General features: G+C 39.1%; 1 long non-coding RNA gene across 1 annotated transcript in view; it reads right to left on the reverse strand.

The window, feature by feature from the left end:
* Positions 1-12693: 12693 nt before the first annotated feature.
* Positions 12694-18720, reverse strand: part of LOC125458610 (uncharacterized) — a 176563-nt gene continuing 170536 nt past the window's right edge. Inside the window, exon 3 of the long non-coding RNA XR_007248865.2 lies at positions 12694-12926. This is a non-coding gene — a long non-coding RNA (uncharacterized LOC125458610). The remainder of the gene's footprint in view (positions 12927-18720) is intronic.

The following is an 18720-nucleotide window of genomic DNA, read 5'->3' on the forward strand; positions in this document are numbered from 1 at the left end:
AAACAGGGCAACAGGACACAGTATCACAAATCTGTTTCAAGTGCATTTACATTTAACAGCTCAGACGCAGAACCTGTAGAGATAACATTTTGTGACATTTCTGATTTTAAATGCTTTAGTAAGTTTTTTTTGTCCTAAGTGTCACTTAGCATAGGTCACCTGCAGAGGACACATGAATCACTGAATTTGGTAGATGCTACCCACTGATGCATATAGAACGGAGGCCTTATTATATTGAATTTCGAAGCATAGTGCAAGGAATTATGCAGCTCAAAACAACTGTTGATAAACATGCTGGTAATTGATCATGCTACGTAAATGATTGCCATGTGCAACCTTACCACAGTTTCTTCCTGACAGAAAATGATACATTATGAGCAGAGGAATATGGACTCCTTTTAAATGCAACACACACAATACTGTATGTCCTATGCTAAGTGCAGTGTGGAAGCCAGTACTGCTTGAAAGCCAGCAATTTGAACAATTATATTTAAAACAAGCTACTATTACCTCCATATGCTTTTTTCTTCATGGATAAGAGACAGAGACGGAGAGAGAGAGGGAAATGGGCCTTTTAAGCAGCAGTTGTTGCAGATGAGAATAATCTCTGCCTGACATTGGACACTTAGCTCGTAATGAATAAGAAGATATTTTCACCATGGATGAGATTTTACTGCGCCATTGATTTTTCTCATGTGAAGGCAAGTGTTAAATGCTCACAGTGTTTAAAAAATGATTTGGCATACTCTCACTGGCTCATTATTGCCTTTAGATTGTGTATCTCTTCACTATCAGACCCCATGCTATACTCAGTAAACCTGCAAGTAAAAATTAATTATTGTTTTCTTCCTCAAACAGAGAACAAAGTTATAATCGTTGCTCGTGGCACCAGACATAGGCTGAATGTTTAGCCGGAGCTGTGCAAGGAGACAATTAAAATCCTGTAATCAACATTCAGAATGCATGTAAAAGAGGTTTCAGAACAGTGTGATAGCTGACTACTGCACTGTTACTTATTCCAGTCATCTAATTTTTGTTCTACATTTGTATTTATTATAGTTTTAATTATTCTCAGCCTCTTCCTTACCCACTTCACTTGCTGGTTTTCCATCATTTCCCACTGAGTTTAATGACTGTTCAGAGTAACACATGATGTAATTTTCCCAGATTAATTTAGTTATATCAGTCCAAGGACACCAGTAAATGCATCCATGATTCCATAAAGTGGAGCTCGCAATTTTCACCTCAAGACCCCAAAAATAGCTGATGAGCTCGGTAGAACATGGAAATTAATTTGTTGGCTATTAAGTTGTTTTTATCCTGCATTATTAAAATGATATGAGTGTGAGTGATTGCTTGTTAAACTATATTGCTTAATATCCTGAAGTAACAAAATGAGGACAAAAGCATGGTTATTCAGATACAGGCTGATTTTTTTACCCCTGTTCATTAGAGACCAAGCTGGATTTCATTATTTTTATGCATCCTTTAACAAATTTATACGAATTTAAGATTGTCTTTGGATTAATTGCATGTCTTCCTGGCCTCAGAGTACTCTTTGTCAGCCTCTTTGCACAGATTTTTTGCAATTGTGCTCAGCATCAATAGAAATAAAAATAAGATATGTAAAATGAATACTACTTTCTGTCACTTGTTTTACATTATCATACAAAAATCTACTTCTTTGCCTGTTCATCAGCAATGTAATCAGTGCACAACACTTTTCAGGTTCAGTCACATTGCAGCAAGTCATTTATCTGAGATGGCTTCCCTTGTTCATGTTCTTGCACGCATTCAGAAATTCATTTAACCTGAAGTTCTGCCTTAGTCTGGTTTAAGGTGATGATGTATGCAAGTGTGCAAACTGAGAGAAGTAAACAAATGCATTGCCTTGAATCTGAACTATCAGGAGTCAAAGCAAAAAGACAAAAGTCTTAAGCCAGTGGCAAGAAACCTTTCTCATTTAATAAAGGCACTGCTGTTTCATACAAGTGTAAAAATAAAAACAAATACACAAAGAAGGAGGACATTCAATTGTGCTTGTGCCAACCCAAAAATAACCATCTAGTCTCATCCAGTTGCGTTTCTTGGTCTTTATCTGCCTGCTTCATACCGGTGCATTTCGAAGTATTTTTCAAATATGGAAACATAGAATCCCTACAATGTGGAAGCTGACCGTTCAACCCATTGAGTCAATGCTGACCCTCCGTGAGCATCCTTCCCAGACCCACCCCATCCCAGTAACCCTGCATTTCCCATTGCTAATCCACCTCACCTGCATATCTTTGGACTTAAAATATGTTCCACGTGTCTCCACAAACATTTTAGACAATGAGTTCCAAACCCTAAAGAGCGTCTGGTTGAAAGAAACTCTCCTCAATTCTCCTTTAATGTTTCTTCCAATTATTTTATATCCACAATAACAACTATTGATAGCCCTACAAACAGAAATTGGTCTTTCACATTCTTTATATCTAAACACTCGCACCTCAATCTTTTTTACATCTCAATTTCTTCCATCCGAATGAAGACATTGGCTATTCAATCTATCTTCAGAGTTAAAATTCTTATGATAACATCCTCACAAATCTCCTCTTTGGTGCAACCACATCCCTTCAGTAAAATGATCAGTACACTAGCTGCAGCCCAACTAATGTTTTGTCTGCTACAAAGGGAAATTCCCTACTCTAGCCCCTTACATCTCAGTTATAAAAGTAAATATCCCCTTTGCCTTCTTTATTGCCTTAACTATCTGTCTTGCTGCATGCAGTGATCTGTTGTACATGTCCCTCTGTTGTTCTACACTGTCAGTGTCCTATTGTATCTGAAGTATGAAGTGAAAGTCTCCATAGTCTCAGAGGATGATAGGCTGCTCACTCATTAGGAAGAGATAACTAATGGTGACTTTAATCTGAGGGTCATCATGCCTCCAGTGAGGACCAGATTGAAAAGGAGAGTTCTTCATGACAGTAGGACTCTTTCAAAACAACATGGAACAGTCTAAAGCAGCCTCCACATTGGAGAAGACCGCTATTTTAAAGAGACACTACCTGAACTCTATTGTGCTTGATTGCTCATCGAGTCTTAGAGTCACACAGCACAGAATCAGACACTTTGGTCCAACCAGTCCATATAGAGCATAATCCCGAACGAAAATAGTCCCACCTGCCTGCTTCTGGCCCATCTCTCTCCAAACCTTTCCTATTCATGTGTCTATCCAAATGTCTTTTAAACATTGTAATTGTACCCCCATTCACCACTTCCTCACAAAGCTCATTCTACATGTGAACCACCCGCTGTGTAAAAAAAATTGCCTCTCGTGTCTTTTTTAAATTTCTCTTCTCTCAACTTAAAAATGTGCCCTCTTGTCTGAAATCCCCATCCTAGGGAAAGACAACTACCATTAACTCTATCTACACTTCTCATTATTTTATTACCTTCTATAAGGTCAATCTTCCACGCTCCAGTGAAAAAAGTTCCAGCCTATCCAAACTTATTTTTTTATTCAAACCTTCCATACCCAGCAACATCCTGGTAAATCTCTTCAGAACCCTCTCCAGCTTGATAATATCTTTCCTATAACGGGTCGACCAGAACTGGTCCTCAAGGGAAAGATGTAAAACAGTTCTAATTTAGAGAAAAGGGCACCTGTGACTTCCTGAATGCATTTGTGGAATGATGTTTAGGAAATGCTACATAAGTCCTCAGCGGATCCTTTGAAAGAATAGCATGTATGTTGCTGTGCACAAAGTGAACCTGGCAGAAGCATTTGAGTCAGTGTCACCAAGCTCCAAAGCGAAGTCTTGAAAGGCTGAAGTGTTGTTAGCTAGTCCAAAAGAAGCAATACTGTGGTGGTTGGCGAAGCCTATTTCGGTGGAGGAAGTGTAGAAAAAGATTATGGCCAGGGAGGATGGTGGTGAATATGGAGTTGTCTGAAGCCCTAGAGAATCAAGAGGCATCAGTTAACTGCTCTGACCTTGATATTGGGAATTTGGTGGTGTCTCAGTTCTCAGGGGAGCTAAATCAAAATGAGCTGAATTTAACTTATAAAAAATTGTAAATACATGGAAACAAATTAGTTACTGTTCATTAACGTGATTCAGAAATTGTAACTCAAAAATTTTAAGGGGAAAATCAGAAATGTTTTCTTGATGTTGGTTGTTTGATTTTTGTTCTTGCCATATATTTCCAATTTTCTTGTCAGAAAAGATATTTGGATAGATATGTGGTTGGAAAAGGTTGAGCAAGATATGACCCATTGCAGACAAATGAGACTAGTTCCATTTAGGAAACCTGGTCAGCATGGATGAGTCGGGCTGAAGTGTCTGTTTCCATACTGTATTACTCTATGATTCTTCACATGCTGTTTATGATAGTGGAAAATTTCACACAATATCTATCACACATACTGTGAACATCAAATACCTCCATTCTAAACTGAAGGAATCACAATGGAAAGAGTCTTGTATTTGCAAAACCATCCGTTGATAATTACACTTCACTTCCTACCACGAACAAGGCTAGCTTATGGTTTCAAAATGGCATATGAGCTAGCATCCCATGGGTTTAATTTTATGGCCAGTAATTTTTTTTTCTGAGATCCTGTTAAAAACCATGTTAAACTCCATTTTCACTCTTTCAATACCTACCCACACTGACCTTCCTTGTTACTGCTTCAAATGATTCTATTAATTTAGTCAGATCCTGTCTTCTATTAGCAAATCCATGCTGACAGTCCTCAATTGATCTGTTCTTATAAATGGTAAGTTGTCCTGGCCTGCCAAACTTTTTCCAATAAATTCCTTTCAACATTCATCCAAGCTTTAGAATAAAATACAACCATAGAATCTCTAAAGTGTGGAAGCAGACCATTCACTCCATTGAGTCCACATTGAACTTCCAAACACCATCTCACCCAGGCCCAATGTCCCCCATCCAGTTCCTTTAACCCTGTATTTCCCATGGCTAATCCACCGAGCCTGCACATTCTTGTGCCCTGTGGGCAATTTCCCATAGCCAATCTGCCTAACCTACATATCTTTGGACTGTCGGAGGAAACTGGGGCATCTGGAGGAAATCTATGCAGGCACAGGGAGAATATGCAAACTCCAAAGACAGTTGCCTGAGAGTGGAATTGGGACTGGGTCCCTGGAACTTTGATGCAGCAGTGTGAAAAACTAAGCCACTGTGCCACCCTGGAATACTGAAGAACTGTGAAGATTTGAAGATCAATTGTTTCCTTTTTCTCTTGTTAATTATTTGTAACATTGATAACATAGGATGGATTTGGTTTTATTATGCAATTTTAACTGGAAATAAATTTGACATTAGTGTAGGAGATGGCCTAAAGGCCCTCTGCTTCTTCCTGTCCCGCAGACCCGACCAGTCCCCCTCCACCAATGCCCTCATCCGTCCAGCCAAACTCGTCCTCACCCTCAACAACTTCTCTTTCAATTCCTCCCACTTCCTACAGACAAAGGGGGTGGCCATGGGTACCCGCATGGGCCTAAGCTATGCCTGCCTCTCTAGGTTACGTGGAACAGTCCCTCTTCCGCACCTACACTGGCCCTAAACCCCAGCTCTTCCTCCATTATATTGATGACTGTATCGGCACCGCCGTGTGCTCCCACGAGGAGCTCGAACAGTTCATCCACTTTACCAACACCTTCCACCCCAACCTCAAGTTCACCTGGACCACCTCCAACTCATCCCTCACCTTCCTGGACCTCTCAGTCTCTATCTCAGGCAACCACCGAGAACCCAATGTACATTTCAAGCCCACGACTCCCACAGCTACCTAGAATACCCCTCCTCCCACCCACCTTCCAGCAAAAATTCCATCCCCTATTCCCAATTCCTTTGCCACCACCGCATCTGCTCCCAGGATGAGGCATTCCACTCCCAATCATCCCAGATGACCTCGTTCTTCAAGGACCTCAACTTCCCCCCTGCAGTGGCCGAGAACGCCCTCGACCGTGTTTCTTGCATTTCCCGCAACTCATCCCTCACACCCCGCCCCCACAATAACCGCCAAAACAGAATCCCCTTCATCCTCACATACCACCCCACCAACCTCCGGACACAATCCATCATCTTCCGACCCTTCTGCCATCTACAATCCGACCCCACCACCCAAGATATTTTTCCATCCCCACCCTTGTCTGCCTTCCGGAGAGACCACTCTGTCCGGTACTCCCTTGTCCACTCCACACTCCCCTCCAACCCCACCACACCCGGCACCTTCCCCTGCAACCACAGGGAGTGCTACACTTGCCCCCACACCTCCTCCCTCACCCCCATCCCAGGCCCCAACATGACTTTCCACATCAAGCAGATGTTCACCTGCACATCCGCCAATGTGGTATACTGCATCCACTGTACCCAGTGTGGCTTCCTCTACATTGGGGAAACCAAGCAGAGGCTTGGGCCCTGCTTTGCTGAACACCTACGCTCGGTTTGCAATAAACAACTGCACCTCTCAATCGCAAACCATTTTAACTTCCCCTCCCATTCCTTAGACGACATGTCCATTCTGGGCCTCCTGCAGTGCCACAATGATGCCACCCGAAGGTTGCAGGAACAGCAACTCACATTCCGCTTGGGAAACCTGCAGCCCAATGGTATCAATGTGGATTTCACCAGCTTCAAAATCTCCCCTCCCCCCACTGCATCCCCAAACCAGCCCAGTTCGTCCCAGCCTCCCTAACCTGTTCTTCCTCTCACCTATCCCCTCCTCCCACCTCCAGCCGCACCTCCATTTCCTATCTACTAACCTCATCCCGTCCCCTTGACCTGTTCGTCCTCCCCGGACTGACCTATCTCCTCCCTACCTCCCCACCTATACTCTCCTCTCCACCTATCTTCTCCTTTATCCATTTTCGGTCCGCCACCTCCTCCTCCCTATTTATTTCAGAACCTTCTCCCCATCCCCCTCTCTGATGAAGGGTCTAGGCCCGAAATGTCAGCTTTTGTGCTCCTAAGATGCTGCTTGGCCTGCCATGTTCATCCAGCTCCACACTTTGTTATCCTTGACCATTAGTGTAGCCTGAGCACAATAGTGTGCTACTTGGCAACTTCTGGGGCAGATGGGGGACGGGTGGGAATCCTATGTGATATCCAACATTTCTACCAATGCCGGCCCATTGAACACCCTCAATTCATCACTGTGGTCATGCTAACTGCTAAAGCCTAAGGAATTTCCTTCTTAAACTTCACCAGACTGCTTTCACTTTTAATGTAGACTCAAACGTCTTTTTCACCAAGCTATTGATCATCTACCGTAAAATTTCCTAATGAGGTTTATTGTCAAATTTTGTTTGATTACATTTCTGCAAAGTAGCTTGGAACACCTTACAATATTCAATATACCATTTAATACCAGCTGTCTTTGTTGAGTCTGATAGTAGAATTTCAGGACTTCATGCACCTTAACACAGCCTGCCGATGTTGGAAGTAATTATCAGATGTGGTTATAGATGTGTAAGCATTAATGTGATGTAGTTATTTGTTTAACCTGTGTACGGTAGAATCTTAAGTGTATTTGCATGGAAGAAGCATAAGATGAAATATTGTTGAAGACACTATATAAATGCAAATTGTTGCCAATTCTGTGTCACACATTTGAAATTTGTTACACAGGTATCAGTCAAAAGGAGCCTTGTTCTGCTTCTGGAAACTCCAATTTTCCTGTGAACAGAAATTGAAAGTGCTGGAAAGAAGCCCAAATTGCAAAGTGTGAATCACATTGCATTTTCAAAAAAACAAAACTGATACATTATCAGCATGCTTGTTGGCAAAGGTTACTTAATCACAGTTTAATTCATTTCTTCAATGCTTTGTGGCTTTAATGATTTGTCACATGGGGCGAATTGTTGGGGACTCAATATATTACATATAAACGATTAATGTAAACTGAGCCTTAACCTATTCATAACACATAACATTACTTTATTGATTTTTGATTTCTTTCTACCTAATCAATGCTGTAAGTATGATAATCCTGATAAAATATGGGTGAGGAAATTGAATCCTTCTTGGTAATTAAATCAAAGGAGCTCTTTGAGCTAAAGTAAATAAATATCTTGTGTCTGTCATGACTTTACAAAGTTGCAAAGCACTTTAGACCCAGAGATGCATCTGCTGTATTATTGTGAGAATGGTGGCTGCAAGTTTGTGCAGAGCAAAATCACATCTATGGCTGTGAAATGAAGCCACTTCATTTGCTTTATAAGTCATTTAAATGAGGGACAAATATTCAGCAGGGCACAAGGCAGACATCTACTCTTCATCACAGACACCATCAGAGTTCTGCCCAATGCAAGCTCAATAATGGTATAGGGACTTTTATATCCTTCAAGTTATAGTCTGATCTGAAAGCTGTGGGACGACAATGAACGCATTCAGAATTCATACTAGATTTTTTGTCAATCTCTTTGGTATGAAGTGTGAATCTCTGTAATTTTCTGATTAATTGGTAAAAGCGCTATTAGCTTAGCACTGGGGGTGTGGAGAGGGAGGGGTAAGAGTGGCACAGTTGTTGGAAGGAGAGAAAGAGGGCTTTTGACCAAAGGTAAATCTCAGCAATTCAAAATTACCACTGAGTTCCAAAGAAGGGTCATGTATGACTCTACACATTAGGTTTATTTTTCTCTCCACAGAGACTGCCACACCTGCTAAGTTTCTCCAGCATTTTTGCATGTCTAATATTTCTACTCATTCTTAGCTAAAAGGCTGAAACATTGGCCTTGGCTGGAATGGGGCTTAGTTTTGCATATAAATCTGTGATGCACAGAGCACTTTTACTACATCAGCCACATGTACAACATACAGTCTTATTTATTTGATAAGTTGTTATTTAACCAAAAGAACGTAAAGTTTAATATCAATAAGGATCAGGAACAAAGCTATAAATGCAACTTTTTCAGGCCTAAGGCGATGATATGGCCTGATATTATTTTATATCTGTAAAGCCCAAACCAGTTTCCTTGGCTCAGGATCTTTTGGCATTAAATTAGCAGATTCACTCAATTGTCAGATGTTTCTGTTCTTAGAAATCAAAACAACATAATGGCGCTGCAGGGATTGCTGTTTAAAGTTCAAGCATAAGAAACCTTATTGGGCAACATGGAGGCAACTTTACTCTGGTAAGTAATTACTGTTTCATAAGTGATTTGTGTGCGTTTCAATCTTAGCAGAAAGGAAACATGTATTTTATTTCCTAGCTTTCAAAGAAAACTCTATTGAACAAAAACATTGAAACAGAATAAAGGTCACTTAATTAGACCATGGCTGATCTGTGAGCTGGCTTCTTTGTCCTTCCTTTACCCCATCTCTCTTCTTACCTTTGGTTAATAAGAAAGCATTAATCTCGGATGAAAAACTCCTTGGCTCAGGATTAACTGCATTTCCAGATCCTTTGCATGAAGAAGTATTTCCCAACTTCACTCTGATGTTAGTACTTCAGCTTGAGGCTCCCAAGCAGCAGAAGAAATTTCTTGAGATCTACCTTACCAGCTCTTCATAACTTTTGGAAATTTTAATCAAATTACCATTTAAACTTCTAAGTCTCAGGATTACTGCCCTATTTGTGTAATAGCGCTTCACAATTTATTCTTCAGAGTCCAGGTATCGTTCTAATAACATTATGCTGCAGAGCTCAATGTATGCTATATAAGTTGTGGTGTTAAAACTACTTGTAGTACTCCAGCTGTGGTCTGACAAGGATTTTTTTTTCAACAGTTGCAGCATGACTTCTATCCTTATGTATTTTAGCCTTTTTAATGTAAAAGCAAGAATGCAACTACTGCTTGTGTCCATTTGTGAAACTTTACTGATCTATTCATTTGCATTGCATGATATTTGGACTCCATTATTTCTGTCTTTTCATCATTTAGAAAGTCCCTTTTTTCTCTTATTTTATATCCAAGGTAGATGAAATCAGACTTACCTATATCAAAATCCAGTTTGTGCAAACTTTGCACATTCATTTAATCTAATTATAAATTTATGCTTCCATCTACAGTGTTTACAATCCCATCCACCTTTGTGTCAGACTTGGATATGTGGCTCCCTTGTGGTGTATTACAATCCTAATCCTTCTTGGAGCTATTCCAGATCAGGAGCAGCTTTTAATTAATCCCCTTAAACCTCAGGTAGCGAAAGCCAGAATCCAAAGACATTTAACTGAGTTTGCAGAATCAAATCAGTGTTTCCCAGAAGGAAAGAATGAGTTGAGATTATTATATTCCTTTGCAGAGTCTTTTTCTAAAATAAATTATAGACAGATTGAAATTTTCCTGGATTCTTTAAAGATCCATGTGGAAGAGCCTCAGTTACTCATCCATAGAAAAGGAGTCTCGAGTTGTGTTCTTCCGATAAACGATACAGAAAACTATGTGAGATAATATAAATTGTAAAATACATGGCAAGTTTATTAAGTGAAGAAAACATGCAGTACACTATTTAGGTGGAAATGTAAACTGTGACACAAGGAAGGTCGAGGAAGAGAGAAGTAGCTTCATCTTCCTTCGATGAGACAATCCAAGTTTAAGTAAAAGTAATAGGAATGAGATTTTAAGAAGTATAGCTATAAAATATTAAAGTAAGGTTGTGTTAATCCATAAGACCATAAGACATAGGAGTGGAAGTAAGGCCATTTGGCCCATTGAGTCCACTCCGCCATTTAAATCATGGCTGATGGGCATTTCAACTCCACTTCCCTGCACTGTCCCCATAGCCCTTGATTCCTTGTGAGATCAAGAATTTATCGATCTCTGCCTTGAAGGCTTCTAACGTCCCGACCTCCACTGCACTCAGTGGCAATGAATTCCACAAGCCAACCACTCTCTGGCTGAAGAAATGCCTCCTCATTTTCGTTTTAAATTTACCCCCTCTAATTCTAGGGCTGTGCCCACGGGTCCTAGTCTCCCCACCTAAAGGAAACAGCTTCCCAGCGTCCACACTTTCTAAGCCATTCATTATTTTGTAAGCTTCTATTAGACCTCCCCTCAGTCTTCTAAACACTAACGAATACATTCCCAGGATCCTTAGCTGTTTATCGTACGTTCAACCTACCATTCCAGGAATCATCGGTGTGAATCTCCGCTGGACACGCTCCAGGGCCAGTATGTCCTTCCTGAGGTGTGAGGCCCAAAATTGGACACAGTATTCTAAATGGGGCCTAATGACAGCTTTATAAAGTCTCAGAAGCACATCACTGCTTTTATATTCCAACCCTCTTGAGATAAACAACAACATTACATTCGCTTTCTTAATCATGGACCCTACTTGCAAGTTAACTTTTAGAGAATACTAGACCAACACTCCCAGATCCCTTTGTACTTCTGCTTTACGAACTTTCTCACCGTTTCGAAAATAGTCCCTGCCTGTATTCCTTTTTCCAAAGTGCAAAACCTCGCATTTGCTCACATTGAATTTCATCAGCCATTTCCTGGACCACTTTCCTAAACTGTCTAAATCTTTCTGCAGCCTCCCCACCTCCTCAGTACTACTTGCCTGTCTACCTAAGGCTGTGCCCCTGGGTCCTAGTCTCCCTGCCTAACGGGGAGACTAGGACCATCTCCTCAAGTGTGAGATGTACTCAGCTCATGACACAAATCTAATCTATCTGAATTGCCTTTGGATATTTACAGAAAAACTTAGAGCCCACATAGTTAATTTCTTACATAAGGAGGTCTTTCTTAAACTGTTACAAAACCATTGTTACCTGTTTCCCATATTTGGTGAAAATAACACGGCCTATTTGATAAAAGTGTCTGGTTCCAATCATTTGTGGCCTGAGCTATCTATGGAGGTAAAACTGAGCTCTTATGTTTGTCAACAATTTTCTTTCTTGATAAGGAAGTTTTAAGTGAGAAGATATGACTTCGAACCTACGGCTTTTCTATCTGATGGTGAACAATGATTTCATTGCATGTTGTTCCTGTTAGATTAAAGAGAAACATTTGTGCAGTCTTTTTGTTTTAGATCTGTGAATTCAAACTGCTGTAAAGAAAGCTAAACTTTATCATTTCTCATGCAATTTTTTTTATAGCTTTAAAACAACATATCCTTTTATTCTCATTCCTTCACATCTTACCCTATGGTCTAAGATATTTAAAAATAAATGCTGATATTTCAGGCCCCAACACAGATCATTGTCAGATGCCATGAGTCACATTCTGCCAATTAAAGAATCTGCCCATTATCCTTACTCTGGATGAGTGCCTGGAGACAATCTAACATCCATATCGCTAATATTCCCACAATTCCAAGCCGAAGCACTGATGTAAATGCAGATTTGAGACTCCGAGTTTTCCTTCTCAATTTGAGAGATCAGCTGTTTTATGCTTTCAGCATGTTGCCATTTAGCATTTAGGTACCTCACGCAAAATCTTCCTCTCAGCACCTGTCCTCCTGTCCACTTGATATCTGCTTGCATTGCTGACACCTAAAAGGAAACAGTACTTTCAGAGAGAAAGACGGAATCAAATATAAATCCTATGTCTTCTTATGAGGAAGCAAAATTAGAGCATCCAAGACATGACAACCTTCAGAAGCTTCATCAATGAATAGAAAAGAGTATCTGTTATTGTCACAGAAGTACAGGAGTACAGTGAAAAGTTTTTACAATGGCTGCCTTTAATGGGACAATCTTAGGTACAAATCTTAGAGTAAAATAGAAGTGTTGTTACAGAGTATGAAAGAATATAGGTGAGCATGAAACAGTGAAAAAGTCAGAATGATAATAAGTGAGCATTAAGTACTTAAGTTCCAGCCTGTGTCCGCAGGCCCTAGTGCACTAAGTCACGCTGCCTTCGTCCAGAGCTTGCAAAGTCATCACTCCAGGAATTACCCATTTGCTGGACTCGGCCTGTGCTCACTCACTTCTGCTGTGGGACACATCTCGTGCTCGCTCTGCCGTTTCTCTGTAACATATGATGAGAATTGGAGATATTTGCTGATGATTATAACATGTTTAGTTTTGGTAATTTGTTTAGGTAGGCTTTTCTTTTCTAGGACTAGCAACTATCTGCTGCCTAGCGATTCCATGAGCAGATACATCACATCAAGTTGTATCCATGTCTCCAGAAAATGATCAGCATTCAGTTCTCCATGATTTTTACATTAGCCAGAAACATGGATATTTGGAAACTTTGTCAGGCTCCCAAGGACTTCTCCTAAGAGAAGGAGAAAAAGTCTTACATCTGCTGGGTTTCTTCCTTACTAACCACAGTTTTAGATTACTCCACAATGTAGGAGCACAAATGAATCATCAGTTAATGCACGTGACCTGAACACAATTAAATATTCAATTACTATACAATTAACATCTTATGCTTATTGAACTTTTCAATTCCATAATACCTCCGTTTTTTAACTTACCTTCTTATTTGTGAAAACTGAAAACTAAATCCAGAAAGAGTAGATGGGCAACAATCAATGGAGATGCTGCCAGATTATTGTTTTTATATCATCACCATCACAAAGGATTTGTTGAGTCCTCATTCAGGGGCATTTCCAGATTGAAATTCATAACGTCAATAATTCATACCAATAGGTTAACCTGATTTCAACTTTGTGTGAATGACAAGATTCTGAATGATTTAAAATCTCCCCTGAAGTACCTGTGAGTGTAGATTTGCATCCTGCTGTTACTGAGAGGGAGGCACGCTGTACCGATAACCATGTGTTCTTATATCTGTTTTTATATCCATATTATTTTCCAAGCTAGGTTTTCTATTAATTAATGACCATCAACTCTGCCACTTATCTCCCTAAAAGCTTTGATTGTCTTTTGTCCAAAGTCATGGGCTTTATGTAAACAACAGATAAATCACAATTTAAACTGTTGAATTCATTTTTAAGAAGCCACACAGTAAAATCTCTTCAGTCCAGAATGGGTTCAACCCGTTCCATACCTCCTAGATTTCAGATATTACATTTAAGGGCTATGCATTCCCAACAAATGTCACGGAATCCAAATAATTAAAAAACCTTTTCTTTAAAGCTCCTCTAACCACTGTTAATTGAGGAGTAGAGAAAGGGGGAAATGGTCCTACCTTCTTTCTCCAGTTCACAGTATGCTTCTCTTCATGTAACTATATATTGAACAAGGAGACAGCCAAATCCAGTATACAATTCCTCATTAAGTAATGAATCTCAGAGCTAGGAGACTGTTACCCACTCTGACAATGTACAAACAATATCACGTACATATGTGCTTGTGTGAGTGGATGCTGTTACAAAAATACTCACAAAACTAAACCTTTGAAATTTCCAATAAAAATTTCTCTTGCATCCATTCTTGAAAATGTTATGACTGGCAACTGACTAATAATGAGGTGCAGTCATCCATGATTTGGAGACAGCATCACTTTTTGAATCATCTAAGGATACAGATGGCAGACTTTTCTGGAGGAATCCACACTGCAGCATAACCTAGTCATGTGGATTATGTATTCCCGTCCTCCAAATTTGCACACAAATGTGGTAAATTCAAACTTCATCACCATCACAAAGGATTTGTTGAGTCCTCATTCAGGGGCATTTCCAGATTGAAATTCATAACGTCAATAATTCATACCAATAGGTTAACCTGATTTCAACTTTGTGTGAATGACAAGATTCTGAATGATTTAAAATCTCCCCTGAAGTACCTGTGAGTGTAGATTTGCATCCTGCTGTTACTGAGAGGGAGGCACGCTGTACCGATAACCATGTGTTCTACTTTTTTTAAAAAAATCATGTCATGAAGGATACTTGTCTCCACTCTTTAAACATTTTGTTATCTTACAATCTGTGGAAGTACTGGTGAATCTACTAACCTGACAACCAGTTTTAGATTACTCCAATATGTAGGAGTACAAACGAATCATCAGTTAATGCACACAACCTGAATACAATTAAATATTCAATTACTATACAATTAACACCTTATGCTTGTTGACCTTTCCAATTCTATAATGCTTCAATTTTCTAACTTACCTTCTTATTTTCAAATCCCTATATATCTCCTGTAATGTCTTATTACTCTTCACCTCTCTGAGATATTTCTGTTCCACGAAATTTAAAGATTTGGCTTTTAACACTCCACCACTGTCAGCTACACTTTCTATTGCCTTAGCCTTAAGTTTTGGAATTGCTTTCTGGCTCTTCAGCACACTCAGAAATGCTCCTAAAACCTCCTTTTTTCATCTGTTCTCATATCTGCTTTGAGGCTCAAGGTTAGATCATTGTTTTTGAGTCTGTATAGCTAAATTGCTTGGCAGCACATAACCTGACAGAGTCATCTCTTGTTGGAAGCTATTATACAGTCACAGAGTCACTCAGCATGGAAACAGGTCCTTTGATCCAACTTGCCCATACTGACCAAGTTTCCCAAGCTAAATTAGTCCCACTTGCCTGCATTTATCCCATATCCTTCTAAACTGTACCTATTCATGTACCTATACAAATGTCCTTTAAAAGTTGTCACTGTAACTGCATCCACCACTTGCTCTGCTCATTCCACATATGAGCCACACTCTGTGTGAAAAAGTTGCCCCTCAGGTCCCTTTTAAATCTTTCTCTTCTTACCTTAAAAATCTGCCCCCTAATTTTGAACTCCCTACGCTAGGGAAAAGACTTTTGCTATATGGTTATAGATCCTTAGATATTTATGTGATGGTTCTATTGAGCATGCACAGATTGGAATCTCCAATGGTGTGCAAACAGGAATGAAACTTAAAGCCAAATAATGTGAAGGCACACCTGAACTTCTCCTCTTTTCTACTCCTTCAAAACCTGCAAAAACTGGGGAATGCCCACAATTAACTATGAAATTATCTCTACAAAAACATAAGCTGAGGTAACTAATGCAAAATAATTCAACAAGTTAATTGTTCACATTAATTTTTCTTTGTATTTAACCAACAATACAGACAAGTAATTATTACACCGTGAGAAACTATATTATGTAACATTTAAGAAACAGATTCAGGCCAAAAAGGCCAACAGTTCAAAGCTATTTTTCATGTTTACATGAGTGTCCTCCCAACCTCCTCTTCTATTCTGTTTTTTTTTCTCCCTCTTGTGTTTATTTAGTTTCCACTTGAATGCATTTTTGTTAGTTCTTTCAAGCATCTTGGTGGTAGCTCAGAATTTTCACCTGCATTTGTGATTTTGATGTAAATATTTTATGGAGTTTTTCGGCTAAATTTCAAAACCTCCCTCCCATTCATGCTCACAAAATGGACCTTGAGCACTTGGTATGCCAACCAGACATGAAAGTATCTTTACGGACTTTTTGTTCTTAAGTGATTAACTGGGCGCATTAACAAACCTTACACACAACTGATGCATTTATCTGAATTAGTGAAAGTGTTATAGATTGTATTTATTTGGCATGGTAGATTGGGCAAGAGTATTCCTTCTTTTCTACAGCTAGTTGCCTCTGATTGCATCATCAAGCCAAATCACTGTGATATGTATAGAAAGAGAAAAATGTTGGCTGACTTTGCAATTTCGTATTCACGCAAGTTAAATCCTTAATCTATGCTAACCTCTTCAGTGCCTTAACCTATGCTGTGGCCCTTAGATATTTACGAAAATGCAATCAATGCTGTTCCTTCTGCCAGGCTTAAACCAAGGTTATTGGCCCAAGGTCACTAGACACAACTCTTATAGGAATCACAAGCATGGTTGTTTGTCTAGAGTATAATTCAAAATTTAGACTCCTTGCTGTAAATTCAATGTTCTAACATAAAATATACTGAAGGTGGTTTGCAGATCTATATTCAATTCTCCGATCTATAAATCTATGCTTCAGTATAGATTATAATACTGCATGTATGAGATTATAACCACTGAAGTGAGGGAAAAAAAACACTGTCTAAGAGTACAAATTAAGAATATAATATTGTAACATTCAACTTTATTCCAGGCTGAATTATTTTTCAGTCAGCTCAAAAAACATAATTTTCAATTCGAGATAATCTAACATGGTTGATCATGAAATAATGATGACAAAAAATAAATCAAGGATATTTTGACATGATGCACATGCAATTAAAAATATTTTAAGAGTTGCATAAACTTGTTATTTAGTATCTGTTCTTAGTTTTACAGATTAGTATAATTATTAAATGATATAACTCATTAAAATAATTTATTACTGCAACTTTGAAGGCAATTTCACGAGTAACTTCAAAATTTTTAAACAACTTATTAATGCTTTGAATCTCTTAAGGTATCCGTGGTTCAATGTGAGCTACTTCTGAATGGAATGCGAGTGAGCAATAGTGACACCGAGGGAGGCACTGTAATTTATTGGTCCAAAACCTTCCAACCAGCGGTGATGCACAGTATATTGTTGCACTGATTTCTTGCCGCTAACCTCTTTGCGCTTGTTCAACAGATGTCTGATCCTAGCTGCAGCAATGATGAATCAGCGCACTCTTTCAAGGAGAATTCTGACAAGCATTGAAGAAGTCAATCAAAGAGAGGATATGCTTTGTTTTTGTAAATTACTCCTTCAGTGGGTAAATGAGCAGTTACCCAAATCAACCCTCAGCTGATTCCGGGGTATCATCAGATTGGGTTCGAAGTGTAAATATAAATCTGTTTAAATAACTCAACACAGATATAATACCTGAACACACAAAGTAAGTAAAAGGAAAAATGTGTTTCTTTCTTTGAGAAACTCAGAGCATTGTCAATCTGATTTAGTGGCTCATGAAGACCAATATTGGTGAACACATGCAGTCGTTGCTGGGTGCTGTTTTTTTCAGGAACTATTGATGAACTCTTTCAGAGATTTCACAAGCAACTGCAGCTGAATCAGAACTCCAGGTGCCACACATGGCCAACAACAAATGTTCTTTCCCAGAAAGTGGAGAGTTGAGCTGAGAAGATTCTTTCTTTCAGTGGGCTATATCCCAATTACTCCAGATAATATCCAAAGCAAAATCTGGAACCTGACAATGATCAACCCAGGCAGGTAGCCTTCATTAAACAAGCAATTATCACTAGACATGTGATTATTAAGGAATGCTTCTTAAAAATAAAACTTTCAATGAGCCCGTCTAAACAAAAAAGTACAGGCATTAACAATCGAACGTAAGTCCACAGAAAAATGATTATATCTGAAGCCTCCATAATAATGGAATGGGTGAAGTGGTGACAACATATGAAATGAAAATTAACATAAACAATGTGAGACTTATGAAGGTTGCAAACCCTAATAATAGGAAAATAAAGATGATGGAAGATCAACAGTTTGAAGTGTATCACAGTTTAAGCATCTTGTCAGAGATAGTTCTGCCTTAAAGAAATCAGAGTTAGGAGTGTCCTAGAAATATCATAGAATCCATTCTGTAAAAATGAAAACAAAATCTCAGCATAAGAGAGGAATGATCTAGACTGTGATTTGGAGTGTCTTATTATTTAGTGCTAAAATGTAGCCCTTGAGAAAAGTGGGTATATAAAGATTAGAAAACTGTACAAGTGGTTCTGGAGAAGAATGGAGAAGGTCAGGTGGAGAGAACACAAGAGTAATGAAAATCTTCACAGCTTAACGGAAGAGGAAAGATCATTTATGAATAGCACCTGAGAAAGAAAGTAATATGGCTGGAATGGCTGTATTCTAAAGCATGAGAACTGGCCATAAGGAGTTGATTGGACAAAGATGTGACTGATATAAATTGAAAAGCAGAAAGAGAATTGTGATTTAGAGAGATGGGA

This window comes from Stegostoma tigrinum, chromosome 15 (genome assembly GCF_030684315.1).
Source record: "Stegostoma tigrinum isolate sSteTig4 chromosome 15, sSteTig4.hap1, whole genome shotgun sequence".
NCBI classification, from domain to species: domain Eukaryota; kingdom Metazoa; phylum Chordata; class Chondrichthyes; order Orectolobiformes; family Stegostomatidae; genus Stegostoma; species Stegostoma tigrinum.